Source organism: Pseudophryne corroboree, chromosome 9, assembly GCF_028390025.1.
Source record: "Pseudophryne corroboree isolate aPseCor3 chromosome 9, aPseCor3.hap2, whole genome shotgun sequence".
NCBI classification, from domain to species: Eukaryota; Metazoa; Chordata; class Amphibia; order Anura; family Myobatrachidae; genus Pseudophryne; species Pseudophryne corroboree.
Window position 1 is genome coordinate 411728775 of NC_086452.1, and position 20607 is coordinate 411749381.

Genomic DNA, 20607 nt, shown 5'->3' on the forward strand with positions numbered 1-20607 from the left:
TTGGTCCTGGACCATGATGTTTTACCAGAGCCGGCCCTAGGCACAGGCAAACTAGGCAAATGCCTAGGGGCACAAGCAGCTTCTTCTGATTAAAATGATATGCAGCATGCCTATATACTGTGTGTGACTGCGGCTCTATCTACATACGAAATGCATTACTAATGTGCGGCATTATGTGTATAAGGTGTACTACAGTACTTTGTGGCGTAATGTATAGAAAGGGCACTACTGTGTGGTGTAATGTGAATAAAGAGCAATATGGTGTGGTGTAATGTGAATAGGGGGCACTACTGTGAGGAGTAATGTGGTACTACTGTGTGATGTAACGTGAATAAGAGACACTATTGCATGATATGTGAATAAAGTTGCAGTACTGTGTGGCGTAATTTCAACTGGGGGTATTATTGTGTGGCCATGCCCCTTCCCAGCAAGAACATGCCCCATTTTGGGCTGCGCACAGAATGTGCACACTGTACCTATATAAAATATAGGGGGTAGGAGCACCAAAACGAGGACTGCTATGGGTGAGGGGTGATGGTGCTGGGAAAGGGTTACAGGGTCAGAGGCGGAACTAGCAGCGGTGCTAGGGGACTCCACCCAATCGTGCCTAGGGCATCATATTGGTTAGGTCCGGCTCTGTGTTTTATTGCCAATTTCAAGGTGGACCCACAAATGTTGCTGTTACATTTTATATGTGTGCTTTAATCGAGGATGTTAACATTCTTCATTATGTCCAAACCATCACATTAAATTTGCACAGAATTAAATTTTTACTCTGATCATATATAAAACCAACGTATAGGCCAGTGGTTCTCAAACTGTGTGCCGTGGACCCTGGGGTGCCGCCGCACACTTGTAGGGGTGCCACAGGCAGTGGCAAAACTAGAAATTTTACTCCCCCAAGCCAAAACATTCTCTGGTGCCCCCTCCCCATACTTGCCACTAGCAAAGTGATGAATCTGCGTGCGCACGCTGCAAAAAAGGGCGTGGCCTTGCTGAAATGGGTGTTTCTTTGCATAAAGGGGCATGGCATTGCAGGAAAGGACTACCTTATACCCCAGTTTTGCAAACTGCATGCCCAGACGTTGGCCACCACAGGAAAAAAAATTATCCTGATTCATGCCCCTTACATTATTTGTAATTTTTCCTCCTTATAGTAATGCCCATTATACATTATGCCACATACTGCAATGGCCCTTAGACATTATGCCACACAAATAATGCCCATTACACAATAAGCGACACACTGTAATGCCCCTGACACATTATACCACACACCGTAATGCCTGTGACAGATTATGCCACGCACCGCAATGCCCGTTATACATTATGCTAAACACTGCAATGCCCCTGAGACATTATAGCACATAAAATGCCTGTGATACAGTACACCACACACCGTCATGCCTGTGACACATTGTGACACACACCGCAATGCCCATTATACATTTTGCCACACACTGCAATACCCCCGAGACAATATACCACATACCACAATGCCTGTGATATAGTATACCACACACCGTAATGCCTGTGACACATACTGCAATGCCTGTTATACCTTATGCCCCACACCGCAATGCCCCTTATACATTATGCCACACACAGCAATGCCCCTGAAACATTATACCACATACCACAATGCCTGTGATATAGTATACCACACACCGTAATGCCTGTGACACATTACGACACACACCGCAATGTCCATGATACATTATGCCACACACCGTAATGTCCATGATACATTATGCCACACACCGTAAAGTCAGTGATACATTATGCCACACACCGCAATGCCCAATACACATTAATCCCTACAGTAAGGCTTCTAATTACTTTTAGATTACCTGCTCGATGTCCAGGGGTTTCATGCTCTTGGTTCCATGCACGGTGCCAGGGGTTTACATGCTCATGGTGTCATGCTCGTTGCCAGGGGTTTCATGCACTAGGTATTATGCTTGTTGCCAGGGGTATCATGTGGTGGGTGTCAAGCTCGTTGCCAGGGGGTAATATTCATTGCCAGGGGTTTCATGCACTGGGTGTCATGCTCGTTGCTAGGGGGTAATGCTTGTTGCCAGGGATTTCATGAGCTGGGTGTTGTGCTTGTTACCAGGGGGTAATTCTTGTTGCTAGGGCTGTTCTTCCAGTGCCACATATGCCCCCAGTGTCAGATAAAAATATGCTGCCATAGTGCCAGAAACACATATGCCTCCAGTGCCCCATATGCCCCCCCAGTGTCAGCTACACATATGCCCCCAGTGCCAAATATGCCCCCCCCCAGAGCCAGCTACACACCCTCCCCCGCTGCTGTGAGTCCGGGAAGGAGCCTGAGGGCACTGCGCGCGCCTCTCCTGGCTGTGTCCGTCCTGTGTCTCCAGCGGTGTGTCTGTCACATGAAGTGCCGGTTCGTGAGCCAATCAGAGCTCATGGACTGGCAGCTGTGGCTCCTGATTGGCTGCCGGTCCGCAAGCTCTGATTGGCTCATGAACAGGTACTTCACACCGCCGCCGGAGACCCAGGAGGGACACACAGGAGAGGCGCGCGCTGTGCCCTCCGGCTCCTTACCGAACACACGTAGCAATCAGTGGCGGCGCCCCCGCAGCTCTGCGCCTCCAAGTCTCCGCAGTGGCTGCGGGGGCGGGAGTTAAACCTCTGGTCTCAGGTTGGTGATCCAGGACCAATTCAAGCTATTTATTGTCAATGTAACAGGCAAAACCAGTGCTGGTGGCTGCTAATCATATAATATGTGCAGAAACAGAAGCAAATCTTGGGGGTCATTCCGACCCCATCGCTCTTTGCAGTTTATCGCAGCGCAGCGATCAGGTCAGATCTGCGCATGCGCCGGTGCCGCAGTGTGCCGGCGCATGCTGGGCGGCCGTAGGCCGTTGTATTGTAGCGATCGCCTCTGCCTGGGCGGGAGGGGGCTGGACAGCGGCGTTAAACCGCCGTTTAGGGGGCGCGGTCCGGCCAACGCAGGCGTGGCTGGACCATTGGGGGGGCGGGCTGCGGCGGCTGCATGACGTCACACGCAGCTGCTGCGACCCGGGCAGCGAGGAGGTTCTCCCGGCCAGCCGCAGGAGCTGCGCTGTCCGGGAGTTACTCCTGAAATGCAAAAGCATCGCCGCTGTGCAATGCTTTTGTATTTCTGCGGGGGGGAGGGCGGCACTGACATGCGGGGCGGACTAGCCCTGTGCTGGGCGTCCCCCCGCATGTCTGTGTGCCTGATCGTAGCTGTGCTAAATTTAGCACAGCTACGATCAACTCGGAATGACCCCCATTGTCTCTCACCACACAACTGAACCTAAGGAGGACATATAAACATAATTTACTTCATTTAATGTTTTATTTCTAAATTTATCAAGAAAATTTTGGCCTAGAGGTGCCGTGAAAAAAAATCTACTTGCTAATTTGAATATAGCAGGTGATATAGAGTGAATATAGAGGCGCATGCGCACCTCGGGAGCCCAGTGAGATGCTAAAAGCACCTCAAGGCTGTGATCACCTCTGCCTGATTGACAGGCAGAGGCGGATGCGGGAGGGGGCGTGCCAACGGTTAGAACGCCGCTGATGGGGCGCGGTCTGGACAACGGAGGCGTGTCCGGACTATTGCAGGGTGGGTGACGTCACGCAGCTGCCACGACCCTGGACGCAACATGTAGCAGCCTGCCAGCGCGCAGGAGCAGCACTGGCAGGGAGCTACTCAGCGGGGGAGTAGGACCAGACATGCGTGGCGGACTAGCCCTGTGCTGGGCGTCCTCCTGCATGTCTGAGAAGCTGATCGTAGATGTTCTAAATTTAGCACATCTACGGTCAGATCTAAATTACCCCCTACGTCTGTAACATGGTAGTTGGGAGCTGATTGGCTGGTTCTACGGGTATCTCTGTCCACTTTTTCAGTCTCCAAGACTCACCGCAATCTCTGCTATAAATTGCTTTGACTCACAAATTGTTGTTATATAAATTGTGTTCACTGTCCCATATAAATATATTTTTCATCTGTTAATATTTGCATCTGTTTAAACAGTAGACCGGCTACAAAAATAATTATGTGTTGGAATAATATTTTCTAGGCATCTCTGGAAGTTGGAGGGGCACAATGACATTTTATCTGCGGTAACTCAGAAATGCTCTTCTAATTGTATTTCATAGACTGTTGCTCCCTATTAATCACCAGATGAATCCCCAGTCTTTGGACTTGTTTCAATAAAGTGTCTGCTCAGTGGATAATTGACTTGTCATTAAAAATATGTTGCAGCTGTAAATGATTGGCCAGGGCAATGTAGTGCTTGTACGCTGCAAGCGCAACAAGGTATTATTTAGATAAGAATATTCGGCGGGATGTAATGCTACCCAAATCCGGTGGCCGTGCAGGATGCTGGCCGAAGGCGGACTTTTTTATTAAAGGGGCAGTCACTGACAAGGCAAAAGATTGCCCCTGTAAAAAAAAGTCAGAGTTCGGTCGGCAACCCACACGGCCTTCGGATTTGGCCAGCATTACATCCCGCCGATACTGTAGACTGATTTACGTTACATTGCTCGCAGATTAGTCTGAGCCACACTTGCACCTCTTGTCTCAGCCAGAGCCGTAACTACCATGTGTGCCAGGTGTGCCTGGCACACAGTGCAGTCGCCCTGAGGGCGCACCGGCCAGCATTCTATGTCAGTGTCAAATTGACTCATTACAAGCCGCTTGTGCTGTGTGCGCCGCGCTGGAGGAGAGGAGAGGAGCAGCTCAATGTGTAAAAAGGAGGACTGGCTGCCGTAATGTGTAAAAAGGGGACGCTGTCTGCCGCAATGTGTAAAAAGGGGGACTGTCTGCCGTAATGTGTAAAAGGGGCTCTGCCTGGTGTAGTGGCGCTACTGTGCGGCGTAATTTGAATAATGGAGACTACTGTGCACCGCTGCTGTGAATTCTGGTATGCGCTTCCCTCATCCCAGCATTCACAGCGGCGGCGGGCAGCCAATGCGGAAGGATAGGGACAGCTGCAGCGGCGCCGCTACCAATTACATAGCGCTGCTGCGGCTCCAGTCCCCCTCCCTCCTCCTCCTTCTCCCCTGACAGGGACGCTGTCTGCCGTACTGTCTAAAAAGGGGACGCTGTCTGCTGTAATGTGTAAAAAGGCGGACGCTGTCTGCCGTAAAGTGTAAAAGGGGGACTGGCTGCTGTAATGTGTAAAAAGGGGGACTGGCTGCCATGATGTGTAAAAAGGGAGACGCTGTCTGCCGTAATGTGTAAAAAGGGAGACGCTGTCTGCCGCAATGTGTAAAAAGGGGGATGCTGCCTGCCGTAATGTGTAAAAAGGGGACGCTGACTGCCGTGATGCGTAAAAAGGGGACGCTGTCTGCCGTAATGTGTAAAAAGGGGACACTGTCTGCCATAATGTGTAAAAAGGAGGACTGGCTGCCGTAATGTATAAAAAGGGGACGCTGTCTGCCGCAATGTGTAAAAATGGGGACTGTCTGCCGTAATGTGTAAAAGGGGCTCTACCTGGTGTAGTGGCGCTACTGTGCGGCGTAATTTGAATAATGGAGACTACTGTGCACCGTAATATGAATTGGTATTATATTGTAGCCACACCCCTTCCACCATGAAGCCACACCCCTGTTTTAGATAAGGGGGGGGCACCAATGCCGTTTCTTGCACACAGCGCTAAAATGCCTAGTTACGGCACTGGTTTCAGCTATGCCTTTTTCCTATTAGATTGTAAGCTCTTATGTGCCGTATCTTCAGAATAGAGACGCACTGGCTTGCAGCTTTCTATATATCAGGCTCATTTGGTATAAAAATCTATGCAAGGGTCTGCAACATTCTTATTTAACGCTGTTCTATTTATATAAGGGGAAATGCATGGCCTACGTTCAGAAGGGGTCTGGTGCCATCTAACTACTGTAATTACTGGTCATGAGGTTAATATGGATGGTACTAATTACTAGAGATGAGCGCCTGAAATTTTTCGGGTTTTGTGTTTTGGTTTTGGGTTCGGTTCCGCGGCCGTGTTTTGGGTTCGAACGCGTTTTGGCAAAACCTCACCGAATTTTTTTTGTCGGATTCGGGTGTGTTTTGGATTCGGGTGTTTTTTTCAAAAAACACTAAAAAACAGCTTAAATCATAGAATTTGGGGGTCATTTTGATCCCAAAGTATTATTAACCTCAAAAACCATAATTTACACTCATTTTCAGTCTATTCTGAATACCTCACACCTCACAATATTATTTTTAGTCCTAAAATTTGCACCGAGGTCGCTGTGTGAGTAAGATAAGCGACCCTAGTGGCCGACACAAACACCGGGCCCATCTAGGAGTGGCACTGCAGTGTCACGCAGGATGTCCCTTCCAAAAAACCCTCCCCAAACAGCACATGACGCAAAGAAAAAAAGAGGCGCAATGAGGTAGCTGTGTGAGTAAGATTAGCGACCCTAGTGGCCGACACAAACACCGGGCCCATCTAGGAGTGGCACTGCAGTGTCACGCAGGATGTCCCTTCCAAAAAACCCTCCCCAAACAGCACATGACGCAAAGAAAAAAAGAGGCGCAATGAGGTAGCTGTGTGAGTAAGATTAGCGACCCTAGTGGCCGACACAAACACCGGGCCCATCTAGGAGTGGCACTGCAGTGTCACGCAGGATGTCCCTTCCAAAAAACCCTCCCCAAACAGCACATGACGCAAAGAAAAAAAGAGGCGCAATGAGGTAGCTGACTGTGTGAGTAAGATTAGCGACCCTAGTGGCCGACACAAACACCGGGCCCATTTAGGAGTGGCACTGCAGTGTCACGCAGGATGTCCCTTCCAAAAAACCCTCCCCAATCAGCACATGATGCAAAGAAAAAGAAAAGAAAAAAGAGGTGCAAGATGGAATTGTCCTTGGGCCCTCCCACCCACCCTTATGTTGTATAAACAAAACAGGACATGCACACTTTAACCAACCCATCATTTCAGTGACAGGGTCTGCCACACGACTGTGACTGATATGACGGGTTGGTTTGGACCCCCCCCCAAAAAAGAAGCAATTAATCTCTCCTTGCACAAACTGGCTCTACAGAGGCAAGATGTCCACCTCATCATCACCCTCCGATATATCACCGTGTACATCCCCCTCCTCACAGATTATCAATTCGTCCCCACTGGAATCCACCATCTCAGCTCCCTGTGTACTTTGTGGAGGCAATTGCTGCTGGTCAATGTCTCCGCGGAGGAATTGATTATAATTCATTTTAATGAACATCATCTTCTCCACATTTTCTGGATGTAACCTCGTACGCCGATTGCTGACAATGTGAGCGGCGGCACTAAACACTCTTTCGGAGTACACACTTGTGGGAGGGCAACTTAGGTAGAATAAAGCCAGTTTGTGCAAGGGCCTCCAAATTGCCTCTTTTTCCTGCCAGTATAAGTACGGACTGTGTGACGTGCCTACTTGGATGCGGTCACTCATATAATCCTCCACCATTCTATCAATGTTGAGAGAATCATATGCAGTGACAGTAGACGACATGTCCGTAATCGTTGTCAGGTCCTTCAGTCCGGACCAGATGTCAGCATCAGCAGTCGCTCCAGACTGCCCTGCATCACCGCCAGCGGGTGGGCTCGGAATTCTGAGCCTTTTCCTCGCACCCCCAGTTGCGGGAGAATGTGAAGGAGGAGATGTTGACAGGTCGCGTTCCGCTTGACTTGACAATTTTGTCACCAGCAGGTCTTTCAACCCCAGCAGACTTGTGTCTGCCGGAAAGAGAGATCCAAGGTAGGCTTTAAATCTAGGATCGAGCACGGTGGCCAAAATGTAGTGCTCTGATTTCAACAGATTGACCACCCGTGAATCCTTGTTAAGCGAATTAAGGGCTCCATCCACAAGTCCCACATGCCTAGCGGAATCGCTCTGTGTTAGCTCCTCCTTCAATGTCTCCAGCTTCTTCTGCAAAAGCCTGATGAGGGGAATGACCTGACTCAGGCTGGCAGTGTCTGAACTGACTTCACGTGTGGCAAGTTCAAAGGGCATCAGAACCTTGCACAACGTTGAAATCATTCTCCACTGCGCCTGAGACAGGTGCATTCCACCTACTATATCGTGCTCAATTGTATAGGCTTGAATGGCCTTTTGCTGCTCCTCCAACCTCTGAAGCATATAGAGGGTTGAATTCCACCTCGTTACCACTTCTTGCTTCAGATGATGGCAGGGCAGGTTCAGTAGTTTTTGGTGGTGCTCCAGTCTTCTGTACGTGGTGCCTGTACGCCGAAAGTGTCCCGCAATTCTTCTGGCCACCGACAGCATCTCTTGCACGCCCCTGTCGTTTTTTTAAAAATTCTGCACCACCAAGTTCAAGGTATGTGCAAAACATGGGACGTGCTGGAATTTGCCCATATTTAATGCACACACAATATTGCTGGCGTTGTCCGATGCCACAAATCCACAGGAGAGTCCAATTGGGGTAAGCCATTCCGCGATGATCTTCCTCAGTTGCCGTAAGAGGTTTTCAGCTGTGTGCGTATTCTGGAAACCGGTGATACAAAGCGTAGCCTGCCTAGGAAAGAGTTGGCGTTTGCGAGATGCTGCTACTGGTGCCGCCGCTGCTGTTCTTGCGGCGGGAGTCCATACATCTACCCAGTGGGCTGTCACAGTCATATAGTCCTGACCCTGCCCTGCTCCACTTGTCCACATGTCCGTGGTTAAGTGGACATTGGGTACAGCTGCATTTTTTAGGACACTGGTGACTCTTTTTCTGAGGTCTGTGTACATTTTCGGTATCGCCTGCCTAGAGAAATGGAACCTAGATGGTATTTGGTACCGGGGACACAGTACCTCCAACAAGTCTCTAGTTGGCTCTGCAGTAATGATGGATACCGGAACCACGTTTCTCACCACCCAGGATGTCAAGGCCTCAGTTATCCGCTTTGCAGTAGGATGACTGCTGTGATATTTCATCTTCCTCGCAAAGGACTGTTGGACAGTCAATTGCTTGGTGGAAGTAGTAAAAGTGGTCTTACGACTTCCCCTCTGGGATGACCATCGACTCCCAGCAGCAACAACAGCAGCGCCAGCAGCAGTAGGCGTTACACGCAAGGATGCATCGGAGGAATCCCAGGCAGGAGAGGACTCGTCAGAATTGCCAGTGACATGGCCTGCAGGACTATTGGCATTCCTGGGGAAGGAGGAAATTGACACTGAGGGAGTTGGTGGGGTGGTTTGCGTGAGCTTGGTTACAAGAGGAAGGGATTTACTGGTCAGTGGACTGCTTCCGCTGTCGGCCCAAGTTTTTGAACTTGTCACTGACTTATTATGAATGCGCTGCAGGTGACGTATAAGGGAGGATGTTCCGAGGTGGTTAACGTCCTTACCCCTACTTATTACAGCTTGACAAAGGGAACACACGGCTTGACACCTGTTGTCCGCATTTCTGGTGAAATACTTCCACACCGAAGAGCTGATTTTTTTGGTATTTTCACCAGGCATGTCAACAGCCATATTCCTACCACGGACAACAGGTGTCTCCCCGGGTGCCTGACTTAAACAAACCACCTCACCATCAGAATCCTCCTGGTCAATTTCCTCCCCAGCGCCAGCAACACCCATATCCTCCTCATCCTGGTGTACTTCAACACTGACATCTTCAATCTGACTATCAGGAACTGGACTGCGGGTGCTCCTTCCATCACTTGCAGGGGGCGTGCAAATGGTGGAAGGCGCATGCTCTTCACGTCCAGTGTTGGGAAGGTCAGGCATCGCAACCGACACAATTGGAGTCGGACTCTCCTTGTGGATTTGGGATTTCGAAGAACGCACAGTTCTTTGCGGTGCTACTGCTTTTGCCAGCTTTAGTCTTTTCATTTTTCTAGCGAGAGGCTGAGTGCTTCCATCCTCATGTGAAGCTGAACCACTAGCCATGAACATAGGCCAGGGCCTCAGCCGTTCCTTGCCACTCCGTGTGGTAAATGGCATATTGGCAAGTTTACGCTTCTCCTCCGACAATTTTATTTTAGGTTTTGGAGTCCTTTTTTTACTGATATTTGGTGTTTTGGATTTGACATGCTCTGTACTATGACATTGGGTATCGGCCTTGGCAGACGACGTTGCTGGCATTTCATCGTCTCGGCCATGACTAGTGGCAGCAGCTTCAGCACGAGGTGGAAGTGGATCTTGATCTTTCCCTAATTTTGGAACCTCAACATTTTTGTTCTCCATATTTTAATAGGCACAACTAAAAGGCACCTCAGGTAAACAATGGAGATGGATGGATTGGATACTAGTATACAATTATGGACGGGCTGCCGAGTGCCGACACAGAGGTAGCCACAGCCGTGAACTACCGCACTGTACTGTGTCTGCTGCTAATATAGACTGGTTGATAAAGAGATAGTATACTCGTAACTAGTATGACTATAAAGAAAGAAAAAAAAACCACGGTTAGGTGGTATATACAATTATGGACGGGCTGCCGAGTGCCGACACAGAGGTAGCCACAGCCGTGAACTACCGCACTGTACTGTGTCTGCTGCTAATATATAGACTGGTTGATAAAGAGATAGTATACTCGTAACTAGTATGTATGTATAAAGAAAGAAAAAAAAACCACGGTTAGGTGGTATATACAATTATGGACGGGCTGCCGAGTGCCGACACAGAGGTAGCCACAGCCGTGAACTACCGCACTGTACTGTGTCTGCTGCTAATATAGACTGGTTGATAAAGAGATAGTATACTCGTAACTAGTATGTATGTATAAAGAAAGAAAAAAAAACCACGGTTAGGTGGTATATACAATTATGGACGGGCTGCCGAGTGCCGACACAGAGGTAGCCACAGCCGTGAACTACCGCACTTTACTGTGTCTGCTGCTAATATAGACTGGTTGATAAAGAGATAGTATACTCGTAACTAGTATGTATGTATAAAGAAAGGAAAAAAAAACACGGTTAGGTGGTATATACAATTATGGACGGGCTGCCGAGTGCCGACACAGAGGTAGCCACAGCCGTGAACTACCGCACTGTACTGTGTCTGCTGCTAATATATAGACTGGTTGATAAAGAGATAGTATACTCGTAACTAGTATGTATGTATAAAGAAAGAAAAAAAAACCACGGTTAGGTGGTATATACAATTATGGACGGGCTGCCGAGTGCCGACACAGAGGTAGCCACAGCCGTGAACTACCGCACTGTACTGTGTCTGCTGCTAATATAGACTGGTTGATAAAGAGATAGTATACTCGTAACTAGTATGACTATAAAGAAAGAAAAAAAAACCACGGTTAGGTGGTATATACAATTATGGACGGGCTGCCGAGTGCCGACACAGAGGTAGCCACAGCCGTGAACTACCGCACTGTACTGTGTCTGCTGCTAATATATAGACTGGTTGATAAAGAGATAGTATACTCGTAACTAGTATGTATGTATAAAGAAAGAAAAAAAAACCACGGTTAGGTGGTATATACAATTATGGACGGGCTGCCGAGTGCCGACACAGAGGTAGCCACAGCCGTGAACTACCGCACTGTACTGTGTCTGCTGCTAATATAGACTGGTTGATAAAGAGATAGTATACTCGTAACTAGTATGTATGTATAAAGAAAGAAAAAAAAAACACGGTTAGGTGGTATATACAATTATGGACGGGCTGCCGAGTGCCGACACAGAGGTAGCCACAGCCGTGAACTACCGCACTGTACTGTGTCTGCTGCTAATATAGACTGGTTGATAAAGAGATAGTATACTCGTAACTAGTATGACTATAAAGAAAGAAAAAAAAACCACGGTTAGGTGGTATATACAATTATGGACGGGCTGCCGAGTGCCGACACAGAGGTAGCCACAGCCGTGAACTACCGCACTGTACTGTGTCTGCTGCTAATATAGACTGGTTGATAAAGAGATAGTATACTACTAATATTATATATACTGGTGGTCAGGTCACTGGTCACTAGTCACACTGGCAGTGGCACTCCTGCAGCAAAAGTGTGCACTGTTTAATTTTAATATAATATTATGTACTCCTGGCTCCTGCTATAACCTATAACTGGCACTGCAGTGCTCCCCAGTCTCCCCCACAATTATAAGCTGTGTGAGCTGAGCACAGTCAGATATATATATACATTGATGCAGCACACTGGGCTGAGCAGTGCACACAGATATGGTATGTGACTGAGTCACTGTGTGTATCGTTTTTTTCAGGCAGAGAACGGATATATTAAATAAAACAAACAACTGCACTGTCTGGTGGTCACTGTGGTCGTCATTCACTAAACTCTGCACTCTCTTCTACAGTATCACAGCCTCAGGTCAATCTCTCTCTCTCTCTCTCAACCCTAATCTAAATGGAGAGGACGCCAGCCACGTCCTCTCCCTATCAATCTCAATGCACGTGTGAAAATGGCGGCGACGCGCGGCTCCTTATATAGAATCCGAGTCTCGCGATAGAATCCGAGCCTCGCGAGAATCCGACAGCGTCATGATGACGTTCGGGCGCGCTCGGGTTAACCGAGCAAGGCGGGAAGATCCGAGTCGCTCGGACCCGTGAAAAAAAACATGAAGTTCGGGCGGGTTCGGATTCAGAGAAACCGAACCCGCTCATCTCTACTAATTACCAGTACTTACAAGGTACAATGCATTGTTCTTAAGTTTCTTAACAGAGGAGAGTCTTTTTTTACAGCATCACTACAGGGAGAAGTGCAGCAGATGTCAGCTTCTAAATTAGGAAAACAGTTTCATTCACGCCAATTAGAAGTCTATAAAGTCCATGATGCCAGACTGTTATATACAGGCACATGATAACTCTTACGGATTAACATTTTATTGACCAATGTTCTAGCGAATGTGCCTGTTTATATGGGGCGGTGCTCACAGGGCCCATAAACCTGTTGTGCCCCGTGAATTTAGTTGTATCTAGGGGGCTGCCTATCCCATTGTGAATGCCTTGACTCTCTGCAAAACTGTGTGCTGCCCACGGAAGGAGGAATAGCCAAATAAGGCCATGATTACACCTTTCTGGCAGCGCTATCGGCTCTCCTGGTGAATGATTTAATGCAGATGTCTCTTACGTCCTAGAGGATACTGGGGTCCACATTAGTACCATGGGGTATAGACGGGTCCTCTAGGAGCCTTGGGCACTTTAAGAAATCAATAGTGTGCACTGGCTCCTCCCTCTATGCCCCTCCTGCCATACTCAGTTTAGAAAATGTGCCCGGAGGAGCCAGTCATGCTTAGGGAAGCTCCTGGAGAGTTTTCTGCATTTATTTTCAGTTTGTTATTTTCAGGCAGGTCTGAATAGCACCAGCCTGCCTGCTTCGTGGGACTTAGGGGGGAGAACGGCCCAACTTCCTAAAGAGTTAATGGTCCCGTTTCTCTGCTGACAGGACACTGAGCTCCTGAGGGAGTCATTCGCAATCCCCACCACAGCGAGCATACCCTCCCGTAGCACGCCGCCACCAGTAACAGAGCCAGAAGATAGAAGAGTGGTTAGTACAGAGCCGGCGTCCCTGTTAGCGGGTCGCCAGCAGGAATGGCGGCAGAAGGGTAGGAGCGTAGCTCTGAGTGCAGGCTGCGCTCCAGGGGGCTCAGAGGACATACACAGATGTGTGTCTCGCTGTGAGGGGCGCTCTGAGCCACCAATGCATACCCACACGGGCTATCATACCTAACAAGGGTTTAACCCTCTGTTAGGCATAAAAATGACCTCAGACCAGTATAAAAAAGCGGGAAGCCGAGCCCCATTAAGGGGGTGAGGCTTCACTATGAGCGGATCCAGCAGCTCACCAAGTGGCAAACGCATGATTTTGAAAGGGGGGTTTCCAAATACAATCGTAACATAGATGGAGCAGTCAGAGCTGGAGTAAGGCTTGTGTGTGTGTGTGTGTGTGTGTGTGTGTGTGTGTGTGTGTGTGTGTGTGTGTGTGTGTGTGTGTATATATACAGAAATAAACAAACTGCGGCACTCGGGGACTGATAGAAGAATCAATGTATTAAGCAAGACAAGACATCCATCGACGTTTCGGGGAATTCAACCCCTTTCTCAAGATGTGCATCTTGAGAAAGGGGTTGAATTCCCCGAAACGTCAATGGATGTCTTGTATTGCTTAATACATTAATTCTTCTATCAGTCCCCGAGTGCCGCAGTTTGTTTATTTCTGTGTTCATACCCTCCTGAGGGCACCAGGGCATGTAGCCAGCTGTGGGAGTGCCGGGCTTTCCATACAAAATCAGACGGCACTCAGGAATCCTAAGCAGTAATGAAAGAATGATTACACCGATAGTTAGACCAATGTTTCAGAGCGTGACATCTTTTCACTCGGGGTAGCTCAGTGCCCTCTGATTTTGCACATCACATTTATTTTACTGAAAATGCATCTGGACATGCTGCCTAATTTGAACCTGAAGCGTGCTCTCACACACACATATACACGTTTACTTTTAACTTAAAAACATGCATGCACGGATATATATAAACAAAGTTGCTTACATTTCATAAAGACGCCTCCACTGAATAAAGTTAATGGAGACAGGTGCGTTTAAAAGAGAGGAGGGGACCCGCGCCTTGTAGCTGGGGACATCTCTGGTGTGCATGCGCAAATTACTTGAAAGTGGCTGTGGTGACCATTTTCCAAATGATTTGTATCCGCACTGCAGGGCCGCCGCCATGGTACTCTGGAGGGGTACCGTATATACTCGAGTATAAGTCGACCCGAATATAAGCCGATGCACCTAATTTTACCACAAAAACCTGGGAAAACTTATTGACTCGAGTATAAGCCTAGGGTGGGAAATGCAGCTCTTGCCGTACACAGCCCTCAGTGCCAGATATGCCCTCATACTGCCAGATATGCCCCCACAGTGCCAGATATGCCCTCATACTGCCAGATATGCCCCCCACAGTGCCAGATATGCCCCCACAGTGCCAGATATGCCCCCACAGTTCCAGATATGCCCCCACAGTGCCAGATATGCCCTCATACTGCCAGATATGCCCCACAGTGCCTCATGTGCCAGATATGCCCGCATGCTGCCAAATATGCCCCACAGTGTCAGATGTGCAAGATATGCCCTCATGCTGCTGCCAGATGTGCCCCTCATGCTGCTGCCAGATATGCCCTCATGCTGCTGCCAGATATGCCCTCATGCTGCTGCCAGATATGCCCCTCATGCTGCTGCCAGATATGCCCCTCATGCTGCCGCCAGATATGCCCCCTCCCCAAGTGCCAAATACGCTCCCCCAGTGCTGTTACTTACCCCTCCGTCGATCCCGCGCTGTCTTCTGAAGGAGGGACACGGAGCGCACAGCGCGCGCCTCTCATGTGTCCCTCCTGCATCTCCGGCGGCCGCGGCGGGTCTATTAAAGGAAGTGCCGGTTCGTGATCAGAGGTCACGAACGGGTACTTCCTTTAATAGACCCGCAGCAGCCGCCGGAGATGCAGGAGGGACACAGGAGAGCCGTGCGCTGTGCGCTCCGTGTCCCTCCTTCACACTACTCTGCCTGTCACACTGCACTGCCACTGACTCGAGTATAAGCCGAGGTGGCTTTTTCAGCACAAAAAAAAGTGCTGAAAATGTCGGCTTATACTCGAGTATATACGGTAAGTATAATACATGGGTGCAGGGTGTGTGGTGTGGGCTCATGTGCACTGCACACACTGCACCCATTATAGAAATGGGTTGGGTATGTGTGACCGGAGGTCAGGAGAGCACCGGTCACAATACCGCTCGCCGCAGGTTCTATTCCCACTCTATGGGTGTCGTGGACACCCACGAGTGGGAATAGTCTCTGTTGGTCGGCATGCCAACCGGTGGGATTTTCAGGCGCCGGAATTCCGGCATCGGTATTGTGACCAGCAGTCTCCTGACCGCCGGTCACATAAACGCATTCCACACATAAACACCTATGAATGGAGAGAGTAAGTGGGAAGAACCATACATAATACTGCTGCATCTTTATTTTTGAATCCACACAGACACAACAATAAAATACAGCCACAATCATTAATTAAAAGCAAATAAACACCTACATCGTTTATTATAATGATTCCACCCCCCCTCCCCCACACCCTTGTACCCGCTGCCACCTCCCGACATGCGAGTTACCTGGACAGGACAGAGTTGAAGAATGAATGCCTCAGTGGGTCTGGCGGCGGAGGCAAGCATCACGTGACACAAACATACTCCGGACAGAGTAGAAGGCAGTCACTGACTCACCCAGCCAGCTTTCAAAGCCCCTTGGGAACTACCTGAGGGGAGCTGCGCGCTATCGCTTCAGCTGGCCCTAGATTCAGCGAGCCTCCTACTGTAAACATAAGGAGGCAGCTGGCACGCCCACATATACATAGCTGCCTGCAATCCTATATTCTGTGTCTTAAAAGTCTATGGATGACCTGATGAATAGAGATTCAGTTCACATATCAGTGCCTCAAACCCCTGCCATTTGCCTACAAAAGCGTACTCTGGCCCAGCTCATGCAGGATGATACTGATGATGATACATCAGAGATCCAGAGGAGGGTGAAGTGGATGTGAGTGGGGGGTATGCGGTCCTGTCACAAGGAATACAGGCCCTGATAGAGGCTATCAGAAATGTCCTGCACATTCCTGACAAGACGGCGGCGGTAGAGGAGGTGTTAAAAAGAAATCTTCAGCTATTTTTCCTTCATCAAAGGAATTGAATGCCCTGTTTGAAGAAACTTGGGCTAACCCTGACAAAAAATTTCAGATCCCTAAAAGATTCATTACATCCTTTCCCTTTCCTCTGGAAGATAGAAAAAAAATGGCAAAACCCGCCGAATGTGGACGCATCGGTATCTAGGTTGTCACGTAAGATAGTCTTACCTGTTCCTGGGGCAGCATCCTTAAAGGACACAGCTGACCTCAAGATTAAGAACACTCTCAAATCGTTATACACTGCTGCTGGGGTGGCCCAGAGACCCATTATTGCTTGCGCATGGATCAATAAAGCCATTGCAAAGTGGTCAGGTAACCTAATTGACGGATTGGATAGCTTGCCCAGGGGGGAGATAGTTTTACTCCTGCAGCATATTCAAGACTCTGCTAACTTTATGTTGGAGGCCATAAAGGAAATTGGTTTGCTCAACGCATGCACCACTGCCATGGCAGTGTCAGCACGCAGGGGCTTGTGGCTACGCCAGTGGACTGCGGATGCGGATTCCAGGAAAGGCGTGGAAAACCTACCATTCACAGGTGAGGCCCTTTTTGGAGATGAACTGGATAAGTGGATATCCAAGGCTACAGCGGGTAAGTCTACGTACCTTCCTTCTGCAGCTCCCCCTGCCAGGGAAACCTACTCTGCTCCAACTCTGCAGCCCTTTCGGACAGCGAAATTCAAAGGCAAATCCAAAGGTTCTTCTATAGCCTTCAAAGGTAATAGAGGTAAACCCAGAAAACCAGCAGCTGCAGGTTCTCAGGACAGACCTCCGGGTCTGCTTCCTCAAAGCCTTCAGCATGAAGGTGGTCCGCACTGCCTGGAAAACAGGCAGGTGGGAGCACGGTTACGTTATTTCAGTCACGTTTGGCCAACATCTTGCCAGGATCCCTGGGTCACAGACCTTATCACCCAGGGATACAGACTGGAATTTTAGGAACTCCCACCTCACAGATTCTTCAAATCAGGCTTACCAGCTTCTCCAGAAGCAAGTATGACTTTACAGGCAGCAATTCAAAAACTGGTACAGACTCAGGTCATTGTCCCAATTCCACTTCAACTACAAAACAAGGGTTATTACACCAACCTGTTTGTGATACCGAAACCGGACGGTTCGGTAAGGCCCATTTTAAACCTCAAATCACTGAACCCGTATTTAAGGGTGTTCAAGTTCAAGATGGAGTCTCTGAGAGTGGTGATCTCAAGTCTAGAGGAGGGGGAATTCCTGGTGTCTCTGGACATCAAGGATGCGTATCTTCATATTCCGATCTGGCTGCCTCATCAGGCTTATCTAAGGTTTGCACTACAGGACTGTCACTACCAGTTTCAGGCTCTGCCATTTGGCATCTTCAGGGCACCGAGGATATTCACCAAGGTAATGTCAGAGATGATGTTTCTCCTTCGCAAGTAGGTAGTGAACATAATACCGTACCTGGACAACCTGCTGATAAAAGCGCCTTCCAGGAAGAGGTTGTTGGACAGGATTGCCCTCTGAACCCAACTACTTCAGGATCATGGATGGATTCTGAACCTACCAAAATCCCACCTGGAACCAACACGGAGGTTTCCATTTCTGGGGATGATACTGGATACGGAGGAACAGAAGGTATTCCTTCCGTTGGAAAAGGCATTTGTAATCCAGTCAATAGTTCGGGATATCCTAAAACCAGCCCGGATATCGGTGCATCTATGTATTCGACTTCTGGGGAAGATGGTCACCTCTTACGAGGCTCTGCAGTACGGAAGGTTTCATGCAAGGCCCTTCCAGCTGGATCTGCTGGTCAAATGGTCCGGATCGCATCTTCACATGCACCACAGGGTACGTCTGTCACCAAAAGCCAGGATTTCTCTTCTGTGGTGGCTTCAAACTTCTCACCTGACAAAGGGTCGAAGGTTCGGGATTCAAAATTGGGTTCTGCTAACCACAGACGCAAGCCTCAGAGGTTGGGGAGCAGTCACCCAGGGGCAACAGTTCCAAGGAAAATGGTCAAGTCAGGAAGCCATTCTTCCGATCAACATTCTGGAACTAAGGGTCATATACAACGCCCTGCTACTTGCATCGCATCTTCTTTAAAATCACGCCATTCAGGTTCAGTCCGACTATGTGACGGCAGTAACGTACATAAACCGACAGGGCGGAACGAAGAGCAGAGCAGCAATGTCAGACATAACAAGAATTCTCCTCTGGGCAGAAGACAAGCGGTTGCGCTGTCGGCAATCTTCATTCCGGGAGGAAACAACTGGGAAGCGGACTTCCTCAGCAGACACGACCTCCACCCGGGAGAGTGGGGCCTTCACCCGCAGGTGTTTGAGTTCTTAACACGTCGGTGGGGAATTCCACAAATAGACATAATGGCCTCTCGTCTCAACAAGAAGCTAAAGCGGTATTGTTCCAGGTCAAGGGACCCGCAAGCAGTGGCGGTGGACGCTCTAGTGACTCCATGGGTCTACCAAATGGTTTATGTGTTTCCACCTCTTCCACTGATCCCAAGAATTCTCAAAAGAATAAAAAGGTTCAAGCAATTCTTATTGCTTCGGATTGGCCAAGAAGGGCCTGGTACGCGGATCTACTGAAGATGCTCCTAGAGGACCAGTGGCCTTCTACAACAGGGGCCGTTTGTTCATCACAACTTACCGCAGCTACGTTTGACGGCATGGAAGTTGAGCATCAAATTCTAGCCCAGAAAGGAATTCCGGACAGGGTTATACCAACCCTTATTCAAGCCAGGAAAGGGGTTACGTCTAAACATTACCACCGTATTTGGAAAAAATATGTCTCGTGGTGTGAAAACAGGACTTTTCCTGCAGTGGAATTTCAACTGGGACGTTTTCTTCTTTTTCTACAGTCGGGTGTGGATGTGGACCTATGTTTGGGCTCCTTGAAGGTCCAGATTTCGGCCTTATCCATTTTCTTCCAAAAACAATTGGCTTCCCTCCCTTCAGACATTCTTGAAGGGGGTTCTGCACATCCAACCGCCCTTTGTGCCTCCCACGGCACCTTGGGATCTGAACGTGGTGTGCAGTTCCTACAATCGGAATGGTTTGAGCCTTTACAGGAGCTTGACGTAAAGTTTCTTACGTGGAAGACCGTTACACTATTGGCCTTAGCTTCTGCAAGGCGTGTGTCCGAACTGGGGGCGTTGTCTCACAATAGCCCCTACTTGATTTTTCATGAAGATAGAGCTGAACTCAGAACTCGTCAGCAATTTCTTCCTAAGGTGCTGTCTGTGTTTCATATCAACCAATCTATTGTGGTTCCGGTGCCTACTGACACCTCTGCTACCTCAAAGTCCTGGGATGTTGTGAGGGCTTTGAAGAGCTACGTGAAGCGGACAGCTCGTCACAAGAAATCTGACTCGCTGTTTGTTCTCTATGATCTCAAGAAAACTGGGTGTACTGCTTCAAAGCAGTCTATTGCTCGCTGGATCAGGCTTACTATCTAGCATGCTTATTCATCGGCAGGATTGCCGGTTCCTAAAGTACAGGCCCACTCTACTAGGTCGGTGGGTTCTTCATGGGCGGCTGCCCGGGGTGTCTCGGCTTTACATCTCTGCCGAGCAGCTACTTGGTCGGGTTCGAACACGTTTGCTAAGTTCTGCAAGTTTGATACTTTGGCCTCGGAGGACCTTTAGTTTGGTCAATCAGTTCTGCAGGAGCCTCAGCACTCTCCCACCCGGTTTGGGAGCTTTGGTACATCCCCATGGTACTAATGTGGACCCCAGTATCTTCTAGGACGTAAGAAAAAATAAGATTTGAATTACCTACCGGTAAATCCTTTTCTCGTAGTCTGTAGAGGATACTGGGCGCCCGTCCCAGTGCTTCGTTTTTCCTGCACTGTTTCTTTGTTTAGTAATGTTGTTGGTTCAGCTGTTGCTGTCCCTGTTCAAGTTTGGTTAGCATGGCTTTCTTCTTGTTTGTGTGTGCTGGTCCGAATCTCACCACTGTTCTGTTACATCCTTCCTCAGGATAT

At 48.8% G+C, this 20607-nt stretch overlaps 1 protein-coding gene across 1 annotated transcript in view; it reads left to right on the forward strand.

The window, feature by feature from the left end:
* LOC134957091 (protein S100-B-like) overlaps nt 1–20607 on the forward strand; it is a 64073-nt gene that overhangs the window by 27281 nt on the left and 16185 nt on the right. The gene's annotated exons all lie outside the window — the stretch shown is intronic.